This window comes from Pongo abelii, chromosome 6 (genome assembly GCF_028885655.2).
Source record: "Pongo abelii isolate AG06213 chromosome 6, NHGRI_mPonAbe1-v2.0_pri, whole genome shotgun sequence".
NCBI classification, from domain to species: domain Eukaryota; kingdom Metazoa; phylum Chordata; class Mammalia; order Primates; family Hominidae; genus Pongo; species Pongo abelii.
Window position 1 is genome coordinate 47,415,099 of NC_071991.2, and position 21,898 is coordinate 47,436,996.

The 21,898-nt window shown below is 40.6% G+C and overlaps 1 long non-coding RNA gene across 3 annotated transcripts in view; it reads right to left on the bottom strand.

Moving 5' to 3' along the window:
• LOC129060331 (uncharacterized) overlaps positions 1-14,465 on the bottom strand; it is a 52,769-nt gene extending 38,304 nt beyond the window's left edge. Inside the window, exons 1-3 of one of the 3 annotated variants that reach the window (XR_008526939.1) lie at positions 14,301-14,437; positions 8,014-8,166; positions 7,529-7,900 (exon numbers count right to left, since the gene is read on the bottom strand). This is a non-coding gene — a long non-coding RNA (uncharacterized LOC129060331). Of the gene's footprint in view, positions 1-7,528; positions 7,901-8,013; positions 8,167-14,300 lie in introns of those variants that run through there. The other 2 variants (XR_008526941.1, XR_008526940.1) reach the window with 2 other exon arrangements.
• Between the last annotated feature and the right edge of the window lie 7,433 nt (positions 14,466-21,898).

Here is a 21,898-nt window from a genome sequence, read left to right on the forward strand (position 1 = left end):
TGAGGGTTCTGAGGGACAATCTGTTCCATGCCCCCTTCCGGAGATTCTGGTAGCCTCAGGCATTCCTTGACTTGTAGATGTCTACAATGTGAAGACTGTCTTCATATTGTCTCCCTCTGTGCATGTCTGTCTCCGTGTCCAAATTTTCCTTTTAGGTAAGGACATCAGTCCTATTGGATGAGGGCCACTGTAATGGCCTCATTCTAATTTAATCATCAGCAAAGGCCTTATTTCCAAAAAGGTCCCATTCACAGGTCCCAGGGGTGAGGACTCCAATATCATTTGGGGAGACACAATTCACCCTTAATACTTGGGTATAGCATATTCTTATTTGGGTCACAGATGCATTCCTCAAGACCCCCATAGAATTTAAAATTTTCATAATATAAAATTAATTTTTCTAAAGGTAAAACAATTGTGGAGGGACTACAATCTCAAAATGTATTCAATTAATTAGTTTATTTACTTATTTATTTATTTTTGAGACGGAGTCTCGCTCTGTCGCCTAGGCTGGAGTGCAATGGCGTGATCTTGGCTCACTGCAACCTCCACCTCCCTGGTTCAAGCGATTCTCCTGCCTCAGTCTCTCGAGTAGCTGGGATTGCAGGTGCCTGCCACCACATCCAGCTAATTTTCGTATTTTTAGTAAAGACAGGGTTTCATCACGTTGCCCAGGCTGGTCTGGAACTCCTGACCTCAAGTGATCGGCCCACCTCAGCCTCCCAAAGTGCTGAGATTACAGGCATAAGCCACCATGCCCGGCCTCAAAATGTATGTAATCCACAAATATGTAGCATGTTTGCTTTTTAATATTCCTTTTTTTATTTTCTCAATATTTTCTCTAAAGTTTCCCTTTGGGGACTCAAATTTACATAATCTCTACCACAAAGTGACTGATTTTTCAGCACAAGCCCAGGCAATACGGCTTAATGACAACTTAGATGATACTATGTGATTCAAAAAGTTTTAATTTTTAAGTACCAATGAATGAATATTAAAATAACAGTACAAAAATAACCAAAATCCCTTGCAGAAATTCTGGTGCATGTAAACATGAGAGTGATCCACAGCCACCAACAATGGAAGCCGCATGTTTCCATTAACCAGCTGAAGCAGCACTGTCATCTGGCAACGGCATGAACACAGCAGACAATTCCAATGGGGGCCCTGCTTTGAAATTGCGTAAATTATTTACACTTTTTTTAATCTGGAGAATTACTGGGGTTTTTTCAAATTTACAGTGTAAACACAGCAGACAATTCTGATGGGTCCCCTGCTTTGAAATTGTGTAAATTATTTACACTTTTTCTAATTTGGAGAATTATTGAGTTTTTTTCAAATGTGCATAGCCAATTGAGACTTTGTTAATATTTTTAGGTCCCACTATTTCAAATTCATATCGTTCAAAATTGCATTCAGTGCCACTGCGCTGTGTAACTAGCACTTTTCCCGCAGGAGGAAGAATCACAAGGCAGAACTACCCAGAGGAAGCGAGGCAGCACAGATGGCGGCTACATGTGTGGTTACAGAGGCCAGTCGTGTATAGATGAGGATAGAAATGGGTTTTAGATATTTCTCTGATCCTTGGTCTTTATGTTGTTTATTATCTGGCCCTCTCTACATAGCTCTGAAGGCTGACACAAGAAATACTACTTTTATTGCATGTTCTTTTGTCCTCCCCTTCCCCCCAGCTACCAAAATAGGCCTGTCATCTCTTGGTATAAAAGCTCAGTTCCTAAAGCAAAATGACCTAAAGGCAACACGAGGCAGGCAGTAAATACCCAGCAATGTGGTGTTGTGGTTGACCGTGAACCAAAAGTCCTGAGACTTGGCTTTCAGTCTTGGCTCTGCCACCAACCGGTTATACTTCCTGGAATAATTTGTTTAACTTCTCTGGGTTCCTACTCCTCCATAGTAAATGGCTTGTACATTTTTGCTAAATTGATGGAATGCCAAAGGCAACACACCATTGAGAATTGCTCAGCAATTCTCTCACAGAGAGAAGCATGGGTGATGTGATGAGGATCTCTGTCACAAGTCTTCTCATCTCCTGCCCACTAAACCCATGGTTTTCCTGAGTTTCCCAAGTAGTGCTGAGGCCTCACATGCCCAGAAGAGCAAGTAGGGCTGTTCCCACCAGTTTTGCCAGCTGTCTCATCCTCAAAGGCCTCACACAGCTCAGCTACCCCAGCTTTACAGTGTATGTTCACCCCAACCCCAGCAGGGAAGCAAAGGCTACCTTCCATGTGTTGCACTGACCCTGACACCTTGACAGTGCAGCAGGTCTTGGACAGGGCCATCCTTGGGCTTCTGGATAGAAGGGCCCTAAATAGACACAGTATCTTCTAAACTAAAACACGTGATTTGCTTCACAAGAGACTGGTGAGTTTTGAAAGTAAAATAATCTAAAAAATATAAAAATCAAATCACATTTAGCAAAGCCTCTAATTAATTGCCCTAATCAAAAAGGAACAAAATTGCATTAGATTCATCTACCTAAGAAAATCCATAATGGGGCATATGGTTACACATTTCCCCCGATTAGTGAGCAACAGGAATGCTCTCCTCCCTAACCCAAACCATCTCTACTGCTATTTCCACAAATGAGCCCCATTTCTTTTTTCCAAAATCCTTCCCTCTCTCTATAAAGGAAGACATTCCTCTTCAGCCTCGTGAAAAAATAAACAAAGGAGAGAACACATCTTGTCCTAGCCTTTGGAATGTCAATATAAAAACATGTTCCACTCTTGGAGCAAAGGCTTGTTATTTTCAGCCTATCTTCAGCAAGGGTGCTCCACAAAAGGGTGTGGAGTTTTACCTTTTGGTTCCATGCTCAACATCTGAATGGGTTTGTTTATGTTTGATTGCTGTTTGGGTTTTTGTTTTTGTTTTTGTTTTAGCTTGTGAGTGTAAGAGTAGAGAGAGAAAGGTATTAAATAGTTAACTCTTGCCTGCTCCCAACAATACTGACAGAAACTGATGTCAATAAACTGATGTGAAAAATGAGCTGGGATTTTAACATGTGTGAACCAGGTATCCCTTAGATCTGATGTGAAAGTTGAAGACAGGAAGTTGAAGTCAGTAAAACAGGGCCTTGCCTTTGCAAGGTACAGTGAGAGCAAATAACTTGCAGAAATAAAAAGGTCTCCTAGGCGTGAGCACCATTCTTCCCGTTTTCTTATGGAAATATTGCCCAGGAGAGAATTGATGAAGAGGTCAGAATACATAGTTATTTTAGAGCCATTTGGCAATTTTGTCTGTACTCAACCAAAAGGTCATTAGAATTGCAAACAACTAATGTTGCATACCAACTTGTTTGCAGGAGAAACCAATTATCACAAACAAAAGCCTCTTGTCTCAGATCGGTTTAATCCGACTGCTTTTAGAGAAAAGAAAAAAGCAGACGATCCTCCTGCTCTGATTTTAACGGGCCTCCGCCCGACCTTTCTGGCAACAGAGACCTTAGGATCTTAAGCCAAATGGGCACCTACGAAGCAAAGCGCTGCCACCTCCCTGGGATCTGGCCTCCCGCACTCACAGCCTCTTGAACCCAATCAGTGCTTACGGGGAACCAAGTCTCTTCTAAGTTGTTTTCTTTATTTAAAACAAATAAATGACAGTGTTTGAAAATAACCAAGAGCTGCAGCACTAACTCTCAAGGTGAACTTGGCCGACTAAAGTGCACTTGTAGACTCTATGACCTGCTTGCTAGAGTGACTGTTTACAGTCATTAGGAGACTCTGAAGAACAGAAGGTCTTTATGTGGATTTCTTGTTTTTTTTGAATACTTAAAAATAGAGTGTTTTTTTTTTAAGGGTATCATTTATAAACCATTTGGCTATCTTATGCTTCTTAATTTGCATATTTAAAACTTCTATGTAGTTGATCAATGTAGTACAGGCATTAATGATTAATAGTAATAAGGAACCATAAAGTTTAGAATGTGTACTCATTTAGAGAGGCAGCACAGCACAGTGGTTAATGCACAGACTCTGGAGCCAGAATGCAATTGAACACTGGCTGTGTGACCTTGGACAAGTGATTTCACCTCTCTGAGCCTGTTTCCTCATCTGTAACATGGGCACGATCATCATTCATAAATGATGTCCTTTAAATGATTTACAAATAATGCCCTTTAAAAAACACCTTTTTATTTCCTCACATGAGCTATAAGGACTATAACAGTGCTATATAGCTAATAGCTCATAGTATTTATAATTTTTCTGAGGCATAAGTTTGAATCATGTGTTCTGTGAGAACGGCATGAAATAGCCTATCACCTGGTTTGAGAAACTGTCTGTTGCAGGTTAGGAAGGGAAGGATGAATCAATTAATAATGTTGCTGAATAGTTGGTGGTCTTCACGAGAAAAGGAAAAAAAAATAGATTCCTATCTAGAGATATACACAAAAATCTATTGTAGACATAAATAAAGACTTAAATGCAAAGAGCAAAACTTTAAATCTTTTGGAAGAAAACAAAACAATACCATTATGGCTTCAGGAGAGGAAAGAATGTCTTTAAAAAGACAAAATAAGGCTGGGCATGGTGGCTCACACCTGTAATCCCAACACTTTGGGAGGCCACAGCTAGCAGATTGCTTAATCCCAGGAGTTTCAGACCAGCCTGGGCAACATGGTGAAATCCTGTCTCTACAAAAAATTATCCAGGTGTGGTGACATGCACCTGTAGTCCTTGTTACCCAGGAGGCTAAGGCAGGAGGATCCCCCAAGCCCACGAGGTCAAGACTGTAGTGAGCCATAATTGTACCACCGTACTTCAGCCTGGGTGACAGAGTGAGACCCTGCCTCCAAAAAAAAAACCGTTGTGGTGGGGGGAACTATTTTTAAAAGCTATAATATATTTAAAAACATTAAAATTAAGACCTGCTCACCAAGACATCATACAAAGTTGAAAAGATAGGCACAACCTGGGAGAATATATTTGTAAAACATTTAACTGACAAAAGATTAATATCCAGAGTAAAAGAATGTCTATGAATTGGTAAGAAAAAAGCAAACAACCTAATAAAAAAATGAGCAAAACACCTGAATAAGTATTTCACAGGAGAGGAGACAAGAAAGGCCATCAAAGATATGAAAATATGCTGAATGTCATAGACAAGGCAATGCAAGTTAAAATCACAACGAAATACCATCCCACAACCACCAACTTGATGAAATACCAAGCACAGCAGAAGGATAGAAAGTAATGATCAGGAACTCATGCACTACAGGTACACAGGTGCAACCACTTTGTAAAACAATTAGGTATTGCGGAGTAGAATTCAAAATGCTCTAACTTACAATCCAAAAAGTCCATTTCTAAGAGTGGATCTCAAACTTTGCTGTATATCACAGTTACCTGGTATGCTTTTTACAAATCCTGATCCCTAGGCTGTACCCATACAATTAAAAAAGAATCTCTGGCATAAGACCCATACATCAGTATTGTTTAAAACATCCAGATGATTCCAAGGTGAGCCAAGCTTTCTAGCCAGCAGCACCCTCTGGGCTGTGGCTTTTGACTGCTCTTCAGTACTGGCTGAAGCGGAGGAGACCCAGAATTAGCAGGACACCCAGTAAGCTGGGAGCCCATTGAACAAAATCCCATTCATGCTTCCCATCCACAACACCCTACATGTAAGAAAGAGATCCTCTCCAACTTGGATATTTACCTCTTGTGCCACACAAACAAGGAAGTCCTCCAGCAGCCCTTTGGTCCGAGACACAGCCAGGTTTTCCTCCCTAAATACCAGTGGGGTAGCTCCTCTCAAAGTGTACAAACTGAGAAGTCTCATTTTGGGGTTCTAGGGCTGGGGGCTGGGAGGTCAGACAGGATACTGGAAGATGTAGCATTAGTCAGAGGTCTAAATTGAATGGTTCCAGCAGTTTGTAGCAGAAGATCTCTTTTACGACATCCATTTAGCAGCAGGGTGACTACTCTAGCCATGCAAGCCTACTCAGCAAATCAGAGCTTCCTCATTATTTTGTAATAGTTGATATAAAAATTGATTGAATTTAAAATTGAGTTGCGTTAGCAAGGTATTTTCAATGTAACGCTTGTCAGTGGAAAAAAAGAGCTTTTTGACTCATTATCATTTTTGAATTGTTATTAAATGATTTTAGAATTTTTATTACCTACCTTGACAGCAATGGTTTTCATCAGTGGTGACTATCAAGAATTTAAAGATATCATCATTTTAAATCTTGCCCAGAAATTGCATGTAACCATTTCATGCATAAAGCCTGACTTAAAAAAGAATTATGTTCAAGGAGGAAAGCTTAAATTTCTCTTTTTAAAAATGTTGAAAGATTCCATGCAGAAATTTTATACAAATTCATTTTTTAATACAATTATGTAATATAAAAAAATTCTTTTTTCACCAAGACCCATGGAGATGCCTCCAAACACCCTCCAGTTTACCCCTGTGTGTTGAACAAATGCTGTCATTTTCTATGTCTGTCATGATGGGTCAGGAAGTATGGTCATAAAAAGAAACTTTTCATGAAACACTTGCAAAAACATTTATAGAAGCCTTGTCTGTAACAGCAAAACACACCAGAAACCACCCCCAAATTCGTCACAATGGAATGGATAAATGGTGGTGTGCTTATTCAATGGAGTAGAATGCAGCAGGGGAAACAGTGAACTACAGGGACAGGTTAACATGGAGGAATCTCAAAAGCTCATATTAGGCAAAGGAAAAAAGCAAGTCACTAAAGAAAACTACACAAAGTTCAAAAAATAGGCAAAACAAATGACACATTTTTAAAAGAGGGGATTGGTGATATTTTTAGGAGAAAATAAAGTCCCTAAATATAGCCACTCTAGCAATGCCCCTCACACAATCCAATCTCCACTGTACCTCACCCACATTGGCCCATGGATCCACTGCCTCTTCAGGCTACACTCAGAAAAAAGATGCTCTGTCTTGTCCCCAACTCATCCGGAGTTCCCTTCCCCAGATCTAGGGCTCGGCTGAGGGATAAAGAAGACCCCTTCACTTCTCAGGTATCCACTGGGGTCTAAGGTTTTGCGTCCTTGAGTATCCTACCAACAAATCAGATTTGATTTCCTGTACTGGAGGCAAATCAAGCTCTCCCATCATCTTGAATTTTTCCTCACTCTTTAAAAACTCAAGAAAACTCTTTTTCTGTCAAAAATCTTGGCTCCGGCTCTATTACCAGAAGTGTTCATAACAGTGGCGTCTATTCAGACACTGGACTGACTAATTCTGAGCCCACCATCTCCCACAGCAGTGGGCAACTCAATAAGAGGAAGGCCAAGGCAACAATATGTTAGGAAACATCTGCTGTTTCCTTGAAATTTTATCTCACCACAGCAGAATTCATGGCACCACAGGAGCTTAGAGAATGGCTTTATAAATTTAGATAATGCTTCATTTACCTAATCCTTTGGGAAATCTGCAGAGGTATTTTTTTCTCCATAACAGATGTTCACTACCTGCAACTCCCACGCTGTTTAATTTAACAATGCTTGATGGAAATATTTTTACCACATATTATATACTTTCCTAATTTATTCAGTATATCATCCAGAAGACAATGACTGTATTTGCAAAAGAAGGTCACCTCATTAAAAATATTAATTATTGGCCAGGCAGGGTGGCTCACACCTGTAATGCCAGCACTTTGGGAGGCTGAGGTGGGTGGATCACGAGGTCAAGAGTTCGACACCATACTGGCCAACATGGTGAAACCCTGTGTCTACTAAAAATACAAAAAATTAGCTGATTAGCTGGATGTGGTGGTGCAGGCCTGTAGTCCCAGCTACTCAGGAGGCTGAGGCAGGAGAATTGCTTGAACCCGGAAGGTGGAGGTTGCGTGAGTTGAGATCACACCACTGCACCCTAGCCTGTTAACAGAGCGAGATTCCATCTCAAAAAAAAAGAAAAAAAAAAAGAATATCAATTATTATCTTATACTACCCAGTAGCTCTGGAAACTATCACGGGTTAGGAAAATGGGCAGGACACCTTGGCTTTCACTCACCCTGGCTGGTCTGTTCTTCTGTGTCCTTCCTTACATCAGCTATAGCTCATGGCTGCTAGCTTGTGGTCAGCAGTAGATCTTCTGTTTACAACAAGGTGTCCATGCTTCTCCAGGTGTGATCCTTGGGCCAGCAGCATCAGCATCGCTTAGGACCTTTTAGAAATGTAGACTCTTTGACCATCCCCAGACCCACTGCATGTGGATTAACATTCTTTGGCACAGAATAATTCCTAGTATAAGGTGAGCTGGGATACTTGTCCCTTGCCTAACTCTGAACTGATATTGAGGCAGGAACTCAGTGAGGAAAAAAGAAAGTGGTAGGACAAAAAACAGTCTGAGACACAGGTGTTTTTCTTTTTTTATAGATGGGGTCTCACTGTGCTACCCAGGTTACTGTACAATGGTGAGATCATACCTGACTATGGGCTCGAACTCCTGGGTTCAACTGATCCTCCCACCTCAGCCTTTCAAGTAGCTACAACTAGAGGTGTACACCATCACACCCAGCTAATTTTTTTAATTTTTTGTAGAGTTGGGGGTCTCACTATGTTGCCAAGCCTAGTCCTGAACTTCTGGCCTCAAGTAATTTGCCTGCCCCAGCCTCCCAGATTGCTGGGATTACAAGCGTGAACCACCATGCCTGGCCCTGAGACACTTTTATGTCTGTAAATCTCATCAGCCCTGTTGCTACAGGAAATCATTACAATCACAATTACAAGAATGCACACAAACTTTGTCCTGCACAACCCCCAGATTATACTTTTGTTACTTATTTTTATCCTCTAAACATCCCCTGGTATTTATTCTGAATTAATTTCACTTGAATTACAACTTTCCCTGTGTTAGTAAAATGAGCATTGACTAGAGTGGGAGGGGCAAACAATGAAATCTGCTTTGGGCTCCCCTGACCCCTGTACAGATTGTATCACGTGTTATGAAGCTGGACTGCCTGGGTTTGAGTCCTGGCTCTGCCTGTGTCACTGAATGACACTGCACAAGTTATTTCAACCCTCTGTTCCTCGATTTCCTCATTTGTAATATATGACAATGATCATAATTGCACCTGTGTCTCAAGGTGAGCTTAAGAATCATATAAATTTATGTGTATATGTGTGTGTGTATATATATATATATATATATATATATATATAGAGTACCTACAACCAAGGCTGGTAGCACTGGCAAATGCTCAATAGATCATCACTATATCACTATTCTTATATTTTATTAGAAATAATTATATTTTTGTTATTATACTGATTAAACCCAGACAGGAGGCCCTGAACCACTCATATTTGTTTCTTAATTCATTTGCTTTTAGCTGTGAGACCTTCAGTAAATGTATTCACCATCTCTGAGCCTCAGTTTCCTCATCAGTAAAAAGAGGATAAAAATAGTACTTACCTCACAGTTGGCTAAGAGTAAAATGAGAAAAGTTTTTGTAAAAGTATGTAGACCTGGCACATATGGGCCCTAAGCAAATGTTAGCTGCCTTCTCTCCTTTGCCATGAAAGCAAATAGTCAATACAACTAAATAAGATGTATTATTTTACATGTAATTCACATTCAAGATGCCAGTCACGTGTATTTTCTATTCACCGTGCAGGGCCCAGCTGAAATGCCCCCTGCAGTGATGTCTCCCCATTCTCCCTGGGGGCCCCATAACTCTACCCTGACTTCTCCTGAAGTACTTGCCTTACTGGGTCATAATGTGTCTTGCATGTGCATCTCCCAACTATGCTGTGCACTCCTTGGGCGCAGGTATCAGATTTTATTTATATCTATGTCTTTAGTACCCCAGGCAGGGCCTGACAAAGAGCCAATAGTAAATACTTGTTGCATGGGTGCGTGGATGAATTGGTAGGTGTCGGGGAGCAAGGGTGGATGAATGAACACCTAGGGTAGCTCCCTGGCCCATTTTGCCATGGAAAGATTTAGAGACCCGGGGCAGCTATTTTCTAAAACACAGTAAGTTGAATTGCATCTTACTGGGTAAACAGGGCATTACTCCATTACATTGTGAATAACAAACCCTTTCCTCCTAGGTACATATACAGTCAGAAAACACAAACAAGTTCTTAGAATTTAGGCAGCCTCAATTCCATATCTGAGGAGTGTATATATATTAGGGTTGTTTGAAGTTTATGCAAACCCTTTAGGATGGCATCCTAAGACCTCTCTGATCTTGCACCAGCCTTTCTCCCCGTCTTGTTTCTCCTGTCCCCTCACTACCTCCTGAGAACAGAGCAGTCCATGAACACTTTCCAGATGCCCCCTCATAGACAATTACCCCTTCTCTGTATTTCCTCAGAACACTGCACTATTTTTGTCTTTGCAATATTATTTATCCATTTGATAGCTAAGGAAACTGAGGATTAGAGAGATTAAGTAATTTGCCCAAACTCACACAGCTAGCAAGTAGAAGAACCAGGATTTGAACCTAGACTAACTCCAGAGCAAATGCTCTTGAACATTGTGCAAATAAAAGGGATGTTAACTTACTTTTGCAGTTATCTCAATATTACTCTGAAAATAAGTACTGATATGCTAGATTAGCACAAAGCATTAAGAAAAGTGATGAGTAATTGCCACAAATCGTAACTCACGGTTATTCCATGATTACTCCAATCTCTTTTTGAGGTTATTCTCATAGGAGCATGATATATACAAATATATATATGCACAGATAGGTATATAGATATGTAGATATGGATAGATATAGACAATATATCTATCTACAGATATACATATAGAGATATAGAGAGTGTCAGTTTCAAATTTATAATCTATGTTACACCAGGCACAGAGTAAAGGGTAAAGTTCAAAGCAGGGTCAAATGAACAGAAATAATTATTCTTGCATTGGCTCTTTTTCCCACTTACTATTGCAGGACTTAGAACTCCCTGTCAAGCCTCCCCGAGTCTGTTAATTTTATGGAATCCCTTGGGATATCATGGATATAAGACTGTGCTGGCAACAAACATGTGGCATTGAACTTCTCTTTGCCTGTGTGGTGGGCACCTTGGATAAGGCTTGCTAAGGCCACCTCAGCTGTCACTGGTGTGGCAGTGCTATGTTTTCCCCATTTACCATCTGATGGTCCAACTATAAAGCAAGAGAATGCTTGTCTTCTTTTACAGTTCCCTTAGGACGCTAAACTCCAAAGTCATTTTAGATTGCCCCTGGGTCCTTAAGGTGCAGCAAAACCAGTTCCTTTTGTTTCTACCTAGAGACCGAACAACTGGGCAGCTGACCAGTGCCCAGTATGGACCTTGAACCCCATCCTCCAAGGCCCCACCTTCTCCAGCTTACACTGTCCTCCCAGTGCTTCAGGAACCAGACTCAAGGTTTGAATTTGACTTTGAAGCCTCCTGGATTTTGGTGTGCCCTGTAAATTGCTTAGGGTAATAACACCACCTTGCACTTTTATAGTTCTCTTCCAAATAAACAGTGCCTCCTTGTACTTTATCTTATTAATATTTGTCACCAGCTATGGAGATAGGCAAGGCTATCATTAACTGCCTCCAATTTGTAGATGAAGAAACATGGACAGGCATTAGGAAATACAGGGAAAAAAAAACATGATACCTAAAGAAAGGCCAGATTCTGTCTTTGCTTAGTACAGGTAGAGAAACTTAAGTAGCCACTCAAATCATGGTTCTCAATTTCAATTACACAAAAGTCTGTTACCCAGGAGCTTGATTGAGACCAGGTGTTCCTTTTCTAAGTTTAGGACAAAAGTGAAGAAATGTTTTCAAACACTGTATTCCTGAGGCCTTAGAGTCAATATGTGGAAGAAGGCTATGATGACATAATAGAATGAGATTACTGAGGGAAGTTTCAGGCCATGTTTAAAATGAGGATAGATTTTAATCTCTCTGGAATTGCTTAAGGACTTCCATAGATGGAAATAAATGATATGACTACAGGTGCTCCCCGACAATCTCATGATTTGGGGTTTTTGTGTGTCATCTACAATTCTCAGTGTGACCAAAAGGAATCTGGAGAAACATTTTCCCAAGAAGGTTCCGTTCTTAAATGAGGAGTAGGTAGCTTATTTGATCACATAACTTGAGGAAATTCTCAGTTAAGCAAAATTAAACAGGTTTTGTTTTTTTGTGTTTTGTTTCTGCAATATTCCTTGAGTTTTTGTCTTTAAGCAATTTGAATTTCTATGGAAAAGAAATAGCATTCTCTATTTCCTTAACTATTTTCCACAACATTATTTTTCCAAGAGCATTTTGTAGGATGAAATTTCACAAAATACATTTGAAAAACATTGGCCTCAACCCAATGTACAGGTATTATTTGTGGGAAAAACAATTTTGCTCCTGTGCCTAAATTATTTCCAAACTTATCAATGTTATAGATTTACTGCATTTGTACTTTTGAAATGTTAACACTATGAATTGTAATCTTTGTTTAAAATATTACTTATTAAAATGATTGTTTTTGTAAAAAAAAAAAAAAGAAGCAGAAATGGAATATTTAAACAAGAGTTGAGAATAATTCTATCAGATATTTGAGGTGTTTCAACAATTTTCCTGAAAATTTTATTGTGTAACAAAATGCAAAATCTCTTCTTCACCCCATAAGGAAAGGAAAGAAAGAGATGAGTATAAGTGAGCCAATGGGTTCCCAGAAGGCCACTTGGAGTTCATGAAAAAGGTTAGAGACCAAGAACAGAAAGCAAGGGATGTGAAGAGAGCTGCATTGAACTGTAAGGGTGATGGGTTTCATCCAGGGTGGCCTCAGTTTTCAAAATCCCTAATTTCTCTAGTCTGGCCTTTTTACCCATGGTCTTCCAAGACACACCTCTGTCCTCAGCCATGCTTCCTTTTGGTTCTGTCAACAACTAAAGCATGTCCTCTCCTAGGCAAAACCTTGTGAAGGAGTGGCAGAGAATCTGCCCTTGGGTTTGCTGCAGCAGACCACACAGGAGTTCAATTAGTCCTGATGTTCAAGCTCAAATTCCAACTCTTAGCCTTCATGGCTGCCTGTTAGGACAGCCTGAATTGACTAAAGCCATAAAGATCCAAGCAGGTACACTAGATAATTAAAAGACAACTTAATGCAGTAAAATTCCCCATAAGCTTCCTTATGGAAATATATTTCTAGGACACCTTTCGCCCTATCAGTTGTTCCTCACTCTGTTGGCTTCTACATTTCCAGGAGAAGCTTCTCTTCCAGCTGCCTTTGAGCATCCCATAGAATGATGACTATCAACAGGAGAGACACTGCCTAACATCAACCACAGAAAGGCTCCCCAAGGGGCTAAGGAACACAGGCAGAGAACTGTATTTTCTTGATGTCTCTGCTCCTATGCAAAGAGAGACTGTTGGAGAGAGGATTTACCCCACCTAACAAAATTGCCGTAACATCATTGTAAATGACTCCCCAATGGCTACTGCTCAATGCACAGCACCTGCCGCCACCCACAGCACCCACAGCCGAAATCCTAACACTTGGCAGCAATCGTTTGTCTTACACATATTATCTTATTTTCACAAGAAACTGGAGCTGCCAAAAGGCCCTGTGAACAAACACAGCCTGGCAGATGCCACGACAGGCCCAGAGTACAAGGCCCTGGAAAGGGGACTGGCAAGCTGACACACCTCCCCACATCCCAGCAGGCAGAAAGAAGGTGACAGACACAAACTGAGCTGCATGTTAATGTCTCCAAAGTTCAGAGAACAGAGCATAGGAGACACAGAAGGAGAAATTAATATGGAAGAGTTTCAAAGTAAAGCAAAACATTTGTTACTATTTCAGCCACTGAGTAGATTTTCAGATTATTTAAAAGCAAAGGCAGCCTTATAAACAAATTACAATTATATAAAATACATTTTTAACTGGAAAGAACAATCCAGGGATATTTTAAATGCTTCATATAATGGAAATATTTGTTTTTAAATAGGAGGAAGGAAAATGGTTCACTGGAGTCTTTTGAATGAAGGACCGGGAAAGCATATTTTCACAGTAAGTGGTAGCATCTTGCCTATGGACCCACCAGTCTCCAGGGGTCCTTCAGGGAGCAGGTGAAATCACCCCAGGCCCAGTGCCACTCTTTGGTTATGGCCTCTAAGCTGCCACCTTACCAAAAGGAGCTGTTCAAAATACAGGACTCTTCACGTCCTCCCCTTACTTAAACATAACAGTGGCTCCTTTCTTGCCCTCGAAGTACAATCTAAAATCATCAGCACGGCCTACCAGTCCCTCCATGACTGCCTGCTGCCTGCCCCTCTGTCCTCAGGCATCACCCACATTCTCCCTATTCCATTACTCACTCTCAGGCTTTCTTCATCCCCCAACCTTACACATGCTGGTTTTTCTTCTCCTCTACTGAGTCAATTATGAGTCATTCTTCAAGATCCCAGACACATTTATTCTTCTCAGTGCTTCCCTCATATCTCTAGGCAGCATTCCTTTCTCCCTTGTCTACACCCCAGAATACTCTGTGCATCCCTCTATCACGAGGTTGTTATTTGGTATTGTGATGAGCTGTTAGAATGTTGGGGTCACGTTGAGATGGTAGGCTCAGGAGGCAGGTACTTTTCTTATTTCTCTTTGAATCTCTTTGATACCCTCTAAGCCAACATATCATCTGTTGGTCTAGAAAGATCTTTCTCTATTAAAATATGGAGAAACAAACAAACAAATTAAAAACATGAGGTGATTCATAAAATATCCTGATGCTTATGGAAAAAGTAATGCTTTCTGAAAACTTAGAAGATCATATTTCTAAAAATGGCTTTCAACAACAAAAGAGGAAGGAAGAAAGGAAGGAAGGAAGGAAGGAGAGGGAAGGAGGAAAGAGGGAAGATAAGGAAGGAGGGAAGGAGAGAGAATGAAAAGCCGGGGAAGGAGGAAGAAAGGAAGACAAAAAGGAAGAAAAAATTTAGCATATATTGGCTTGGTGTCTTCAAAATGACAGGGAGGGTATGATCTTAAAAAACAGGACCAAAGAACCATAAAGACAGAAGAGGTCAAGATGAAAGAAGAGATGTAATAGGACCTTCTGGAACTGAAAAAAAGGTAAAGAATTACAAAAGGCAAACACAAAACCAAGACTGAATTAGGGCAGTAAAAAGTGATTTCTCTTCATTCAGCCACACTTTCCACCCAGCACATCAGGTCCTGGCTTCTTCTTCCTACCCCATCTCTGCTACAGGAGTCCCACCAGGTCTCCTGACTTAGTTCTCCCTAGTATGACATCTACAATTTCCAATCCCTACAGTCTAGAAGAATCTCAGCTGAGGGAGTGGGCAACAAGAAGGGCATGTAATCATCTTTCTTAGGCAGGTAGCCTGTTGGATGTTGGTGACTGGATGCCAAAAAGCTGAAGAAAGTAAGCCGTCAAAGTAAGAGAAAAGAAAACTAGAAAATAACAAAAAACAGTAAAAATAAAAATAAAAGCGAGGATTTATTTTCCTCATAAAATATTCATTTTTCTTGTTTAAAGATTAAAAAAATACATATGCTATGACAAACATTACAAAATTTGGAAAATATTCTATAACAAATATGAAAATGATGTAGAAAAGTATCCCCAAATTATCACTGCTGACATTATAATCTATATATTTGAAATAACTTTCCATGCTAATACATAAAAAACTACATATTTGCCATACACTCATACACACACCCTACACATCACTTTAAATCCCTGTTGTATGTATTCTATGAGAATAAATAAATCTAGATTCTCTAAGACAGCATCCTAAAATGATAAAGGTGTATTACTTTCTCAGACCACAGACCATTGTTATTACCAATGAGAGTCTGCCTGTCACTCCAGGGCCCCTTCCAGCTTGTGATACTAGGCATTCGGAGGCAATATCTTCAACATGTCTTCCAAGCTACCATAGAAAAGGGATGAAAAACAGAGGTCAACGTGTGCTTCCGTAAGCCAGGCCTCCAAGAGACTGCCTCACTTTTGCTCATATTCCATTGACTCTATATCAGTCACAGGGTCCTACATAATTGAAAAGGGGTTAGGATATAAAACTTAGCTTTGAGCCCAAAATAACAGGAAACATACAGGTATTAGTAAGCATTAGCAATCTTTGAGACGTGTGGTAGTTTTAAAATATGTCCACAAAATATCTGGTGGAATCTAATTCCCCTCCCCCTGAGAGTGGGCTCAAATTCTAACATGACTCAGTACTAATGAAGAGAGTATGGTGAAAGTGACACTGTGTGACTTCTGAGAATTGGTCAGGAAAGGTATTGCAGCTTCCTCTTTGCTCACTCTCTCTTTTTTCTTGAAACACTAAAGGAATGCCAGCTGCTGTGCCATAAAGATATTCAAATAGCCCTATAGGGAAGTTGAGTGTGATGTGGAATTTAAGAACTCTACAGGCCAGGCATGGTGGCTCACACCTGTAATCTCAGCACTTTGAGAGGCTGAGGTGGGTGGATCACGAAGTCAGGAGTTCGAGACCATCCTGACCACATGGTGAAACCCCATCTCTACTAAAAAAAAAATACAAAAATTAGCCGTGCATGGTGGCACACGCCTATAATCCCACCTACTTGGGAGGCTGAGGCAAGGGAATTGCTTGAACTCAGGAGGCAGAGGTTGCAGCAAGCAGAGATAGCACCACTGCACCCCAGCCTGGGCGACAGAGTGAGACTCCATCTCAAAAAAAAAAAAACAAAACCTCTGTCAATAGTTGGTAATAAACTGAGACAGACTGCCTGCCAACAGCCATGTAAGAGGGCTAGCTTGAAAATGTATCTTCCAGCCCCCATTGAACCTTCAGATGACCACAGCACCTTTAGATGACCATAGTCCCAGTCAACATCATGACTGCAACCTCATGAGTGATCCAAGCCAGAAACATCCAGCCAAGCTGCTCTTGGATTCTGACACACAAAAACTGTGTAAAATAATAAATATGTATTGTTTTAAGCCATTAGGTTTTGGGGTAATTTGTTATGCAGCAACAGATAATTAATGCAACAGAACACATACAGCATAAGACTAGGTAAATATCACCTTATTGCTAACTGGGGCTTTGGGCCCAGATCCCAATGTGGAGACCACAATGGAGTCTCTATAACTGTCTTGTTTAAACTCAGTAGCCATGGGAGTTAGAGGCAAAGTCAGCAGAGGCACTTACTTACACATTTCCTTTACACACAGACTCATACCCTAGTCTTCTAATTACTGGCTTTCAAATGGCCAGGCTAGACCAGACTAAAGAAAAACAGACCAAGGAAAAGCAAGGAAGAGAAGGGGAATCTGACTCTGACCAACAAGCCCCTGGAGGTAGGAGGAGGGCAAAAAGAAGGCTTGCAGGGGAGGCAGCTTCTCACCCCTTTTAAGAAAGAAGTTCTAGGAGAAAGGAAAGAAAATTTGCAGAGAGAAAAAAGCAAAAAGAAAAACTTTCCATTCTGACCTAGACTCTGAGCCTCCTTTCCTTGTTTCTCAAAATTCTCCACCTGCAAGTGCCTGGACTCATTAAATATCTGTGTACTCAGATCCATTCACATTAGGCTTCCTCTGACCTGGATGCGGTAGGTTAATGCAAAGAGGCATTATTTTTCCTGTGCTTCTTCCCTGGAGGCTAAATCGTGTTATTTCCTGGTCTCCTATGGCTATCTTTCTCTACTTTCTGATAATAAAGGCTCTAGCCTGCTTTAATTCTCATTTCTAATAATAGCCTATATTCTCAAGTTCATTTTCACTTAATGTCATACTCTACTCAAGTATGATATAGAGTTACTCAAACAACCAACAAAGTGTTTCCAAATTGAGACCCTGCTAAGCTGGCTTTAACGGACAGAATATTTGGTACATGAATTGTTTATACATAGAGACAAACATTAATTGTGTGAGTTCATCAAAGTCTAAAGTTCTTACATGATTTGTTTTCTTAATAAATTAAAACCCTCTCTTTTTATTGAATTCTTACTAATTATTTTCATCTCAACAGATAGCTCATAATATGCTCTGGGTGAATTATCAACAAATCCTGAATTCATGTAGCTGAAATTAAAGAAATATTTCACCAGTAATAGCTATTTGGCTATTGTCCAGTAGCCATTTATTCCTTGATTAAAACACTAACTTGCCTGGTGGGTCATTCCTACATGAATAGATAGATAGATAGATAGACAGACAGACAGACAGACAGACAGACAGGCAGGCAGGTTAGGGAGGGGGAGAGAAAGAGAGAGAAGGAGATTTGGGTGTGCAGAAACAAAAAGAAGAGCTGAAACACATAAGACAAAAAGTCATTACTGCTTGGCAGAAAACACAACACATTAGGCTTTGAGACATGGTTCTATGCCCTGCTCTGACATTTGTAACTTTTTTGCCCAAAGCAAGTAGTTGGAATCATTTTCCATGTCTGTTTCCATGTCTATAGTAGGGAACACCACCACCCCTGCCCTGCCAGTAGTGTTGAAATACTTGAATGGAGGTGTCTTAGTCATTTCAGGTAGCTAAAATAGAGTGTCGTAGACTGGGTGACTTCAATTACAAACATTTATTTCTCACAGTTCTGAAGACTGGGAAATCTAAGCTCAAGGTGCCAGCAAGTCCAGTGTCTGGTGAGGATCTTCTTCCTGGTTTGCAGATGACTACCTTCTTACTGTATCTTCATATGGCAAAGAGAGAGAGAGAGATACAGAGAGAGAGGAGAGAAAGGAAGAAAGTTTTCTCATGCCTTTTCTTATGAGGGCACTAATCCCATCACAAGAGCTCCACCTTTATAACCCAATTACCTCCCAAAGCATCCTATTTCCAAATTCTGTCACTTTTGGGATTAGGGTTTCAACATATGAATTGTGGGAAGAGGACACAGATATTCAGTCAACAGCATTAAATCTGTGTTAGTCAAGGAACGAATAGGAGATGATGAGGATGAAGATGATAGATAGCTAGCTAGATAGATAGATAGATAATAGATAGATAATAGATAGATGATAGATAGATAGATAGATGATAGATGATAGATAGATAGATAGATAGATAGATAGATAGATAGATAGATATAATGAAGAATTGGCTCACACAATTGTGGAGACTGAAAATTCCCACCATCTGCCATCTGCAAGCTGGAGACCCAAGAAAGCCAGTAATGTAGTTGAGTATGAGTGCAAAGGCTGAGAACCAAGAGAGTTGATGGTGTAAGTCTAAGTTTCAGAGCAGTAGAAGACTGATGTCCCAGCTCAAGTGGTCAGACAGCAGGGGCAAAATCTCTCTTCCTTGGCCTTTAGTTCCATTCAGGCCCTCAACAGATTGGATGATGCCCACCACATGGGCCATCTGCTTTACTTAGTCCAGCAATTCAAATGCTAATCTCAGCCAGAAACACACTCACAGACACACCCAGAAATCACATTTAGCCAAACATCTGGTCACCCCAGTGGTCCGTTCAAGTGGACCCCTTGATCCAGTCAAGTCGACACGATAAAATTAACCATCATAGTAGGTGACAGTGTTCTGAGAGAACAATGAAGAGTGTAAGAAATCATGAAGATAGAGAGAAAATGCTTCACCTCGCTATCACCTTCCATTCCTACCCCTTCACTTCCAAAATCACCTATGCTGCTCTGATGACAGTAGAGAAGGCTTCTCATGGGGATTCCATGGTGTTTCATTCCCTTGAAGCCTCTCTGCCAAACACTGTGGAGAAAGTGCCTGAAAGGTGAGCCAGGGGAATATTTACGTCAACTCTTTTTTTATATCTATTATATGCCAAACATTTTGTCCTTGCCTACTTCAAACCTATACTTCCAGAATGAACCCAAGCGCCCACTGAAATAAAGATAAACTATAAAAGTGACTTTCATATCTCTGAGGACACAATAGCCAAGACCCAAACTGTGATTGGATACCCTACCATGCTTGGCCCCAGACTAAAAGCACCAGTGTAATAAAACCATTCACTCCTCTTTCCTCCTCTCTCCTAGGATGTTGGCCTGATCTTTGCCCTCACTTTACAACTAAGAATTTTAATCATGGCACCCCAAAGCCTTACTCAAAGCCACTGAATTCTCATCGTTTTACAAAGCCCACCCTGAGCTGCTGAGACCAACACACAGTTATATTTTCACGTAGGATGCCCCTACTCCTACCTCCCCTAACACGATTGTCAAACAGAGCATGTTTCCTGCCCATATTTCCCATCATATATTCTGCTCACCTATGACATGGCATTTTGGTCAAAGCGTCATTGAATGAATCAGAAGCTGTGAGAGAGTTTCCACTTCACAAATAGTTTTCAGTGTAGGTGGTACTTTACCTTAGTGGATTTGTCAACTGCTTTTTCAGGCTCAGGAATCATGGCAACCTGTGCAGCACAGAACTCAAGAAAAAGTAGCCAAGAAACCCATTAATGTGACAAAAAAAACTTCAAATGTGCTTGGACAGATAGAGGGTAAGACAGATATCTAAAATTAATAAAGTGATTTATAGGCACCTGGGCGTCCTTAGAGGTCAAGGCCCCAGAAATACTTGTATTGTCATTGCAACTGTTTGTATTGACAAAATTAGTTTTTCATTTGCCAACAAAAAAATGTCCAAAGATGAGCTCTAACTTCTATTAATTCAGTCTGGATTTAGGGGGAGCTGGGGAAGAATTTCAGGAACATGTGGGTTTTTATAACCTCTACACAACTGATGAACATGCTAGTCACTTTAAGATCCTTTTCCACAGGGCCAGAAAGACCTATGCTCTCCAGCTTAAGTCTTCAGTCTCATCAGGAGAACCTCCTAGCCAGTTATGCCCACTGTCTACTCTATGTCTTCACTCAATGCCTTCCCTAACAGTCACCAGAGATGTGTTTATTAGAAGCTTCCCCAAAACTAGGCAGCTTGTAATAGATTTAGGGAGCCTGGCTTCTGCCAATGGCTGTCGGGAGTTTATAAATCTTTATTGCCATTGTCACTATTGTCACCATAGACAATGGATTAGGAAAAACCAGATCTGTTATCACACTAAATGGTGGACTCAAATAGTTTTGAAAGCCCTAGAAGGGTGAGTATGTCATATTTTAAAGTCAGAAGGAGAGTGAGGCTTTGGTCATTCTCTCATCCTAAGTAAGAACAAGTGCTGGGCTATGGCCCAGATTAATAACATTTAGCTATGGTCAAAGACCTGGCTTTGTGTCCTTGCAACTTTCTCCACCTCTATCCCTCTCTTCAAAATTGTGTGATGTGGATGCTGTTGATGTCTGTAGCAGACACCATGATGTACAGGGGGTCTTCAAAAGTTCGTTGGAAAGACATATTATGAAGAAACTATGCATGGATTTCAAAATTTTTTGCACCAAAATAAACTCATAGTAACTTGTTATAAGATGTCTAAACAGGATCTAGTTTGAGGCACTAAGAAGAGCAAGACATCAGTTTGAAAACGGCCCCACTGGAACAACATGCATTCTGCTAAAATTGAAGACAAAACATCAAGCTGATAACGAACATTGGGTGGAAGAATAGTGTGATGTGAGGATGAGCAACAAAGTGGGCTTTGTGCACTGCAAGGACAGGAATGAGAGGCGATGCAAGGGAAGGGTTAGCAGATTCCCAAAGGCTCTAACAGCAGAAAACAGGTTAAGGAGGATAGAGAATGAGAGAAGAGATAAAATAACCACAACATCATCAAGGTCAGCAGCAGCCCTTGAGGAATGTGCTTGGTGCCACTGTACACAGGCTAGACCTGAGCTGTCCTGAGGAGAGGTGTGGGTTCAGCACTGTGCCATCTGCCTGTCACTGCTCAGTATTTATTGAGTGCTCTTGAGCTGGAGACAAGGAAGTAAACACAAAAGGCAAAGGCCCTGCCCCCAGAGAGGACATGTACAAGTCTGGGAAAACTGGCAATAAATGCACTTATGTAGTATAGATGTCCGAGAGTAACGAGAGCTATAA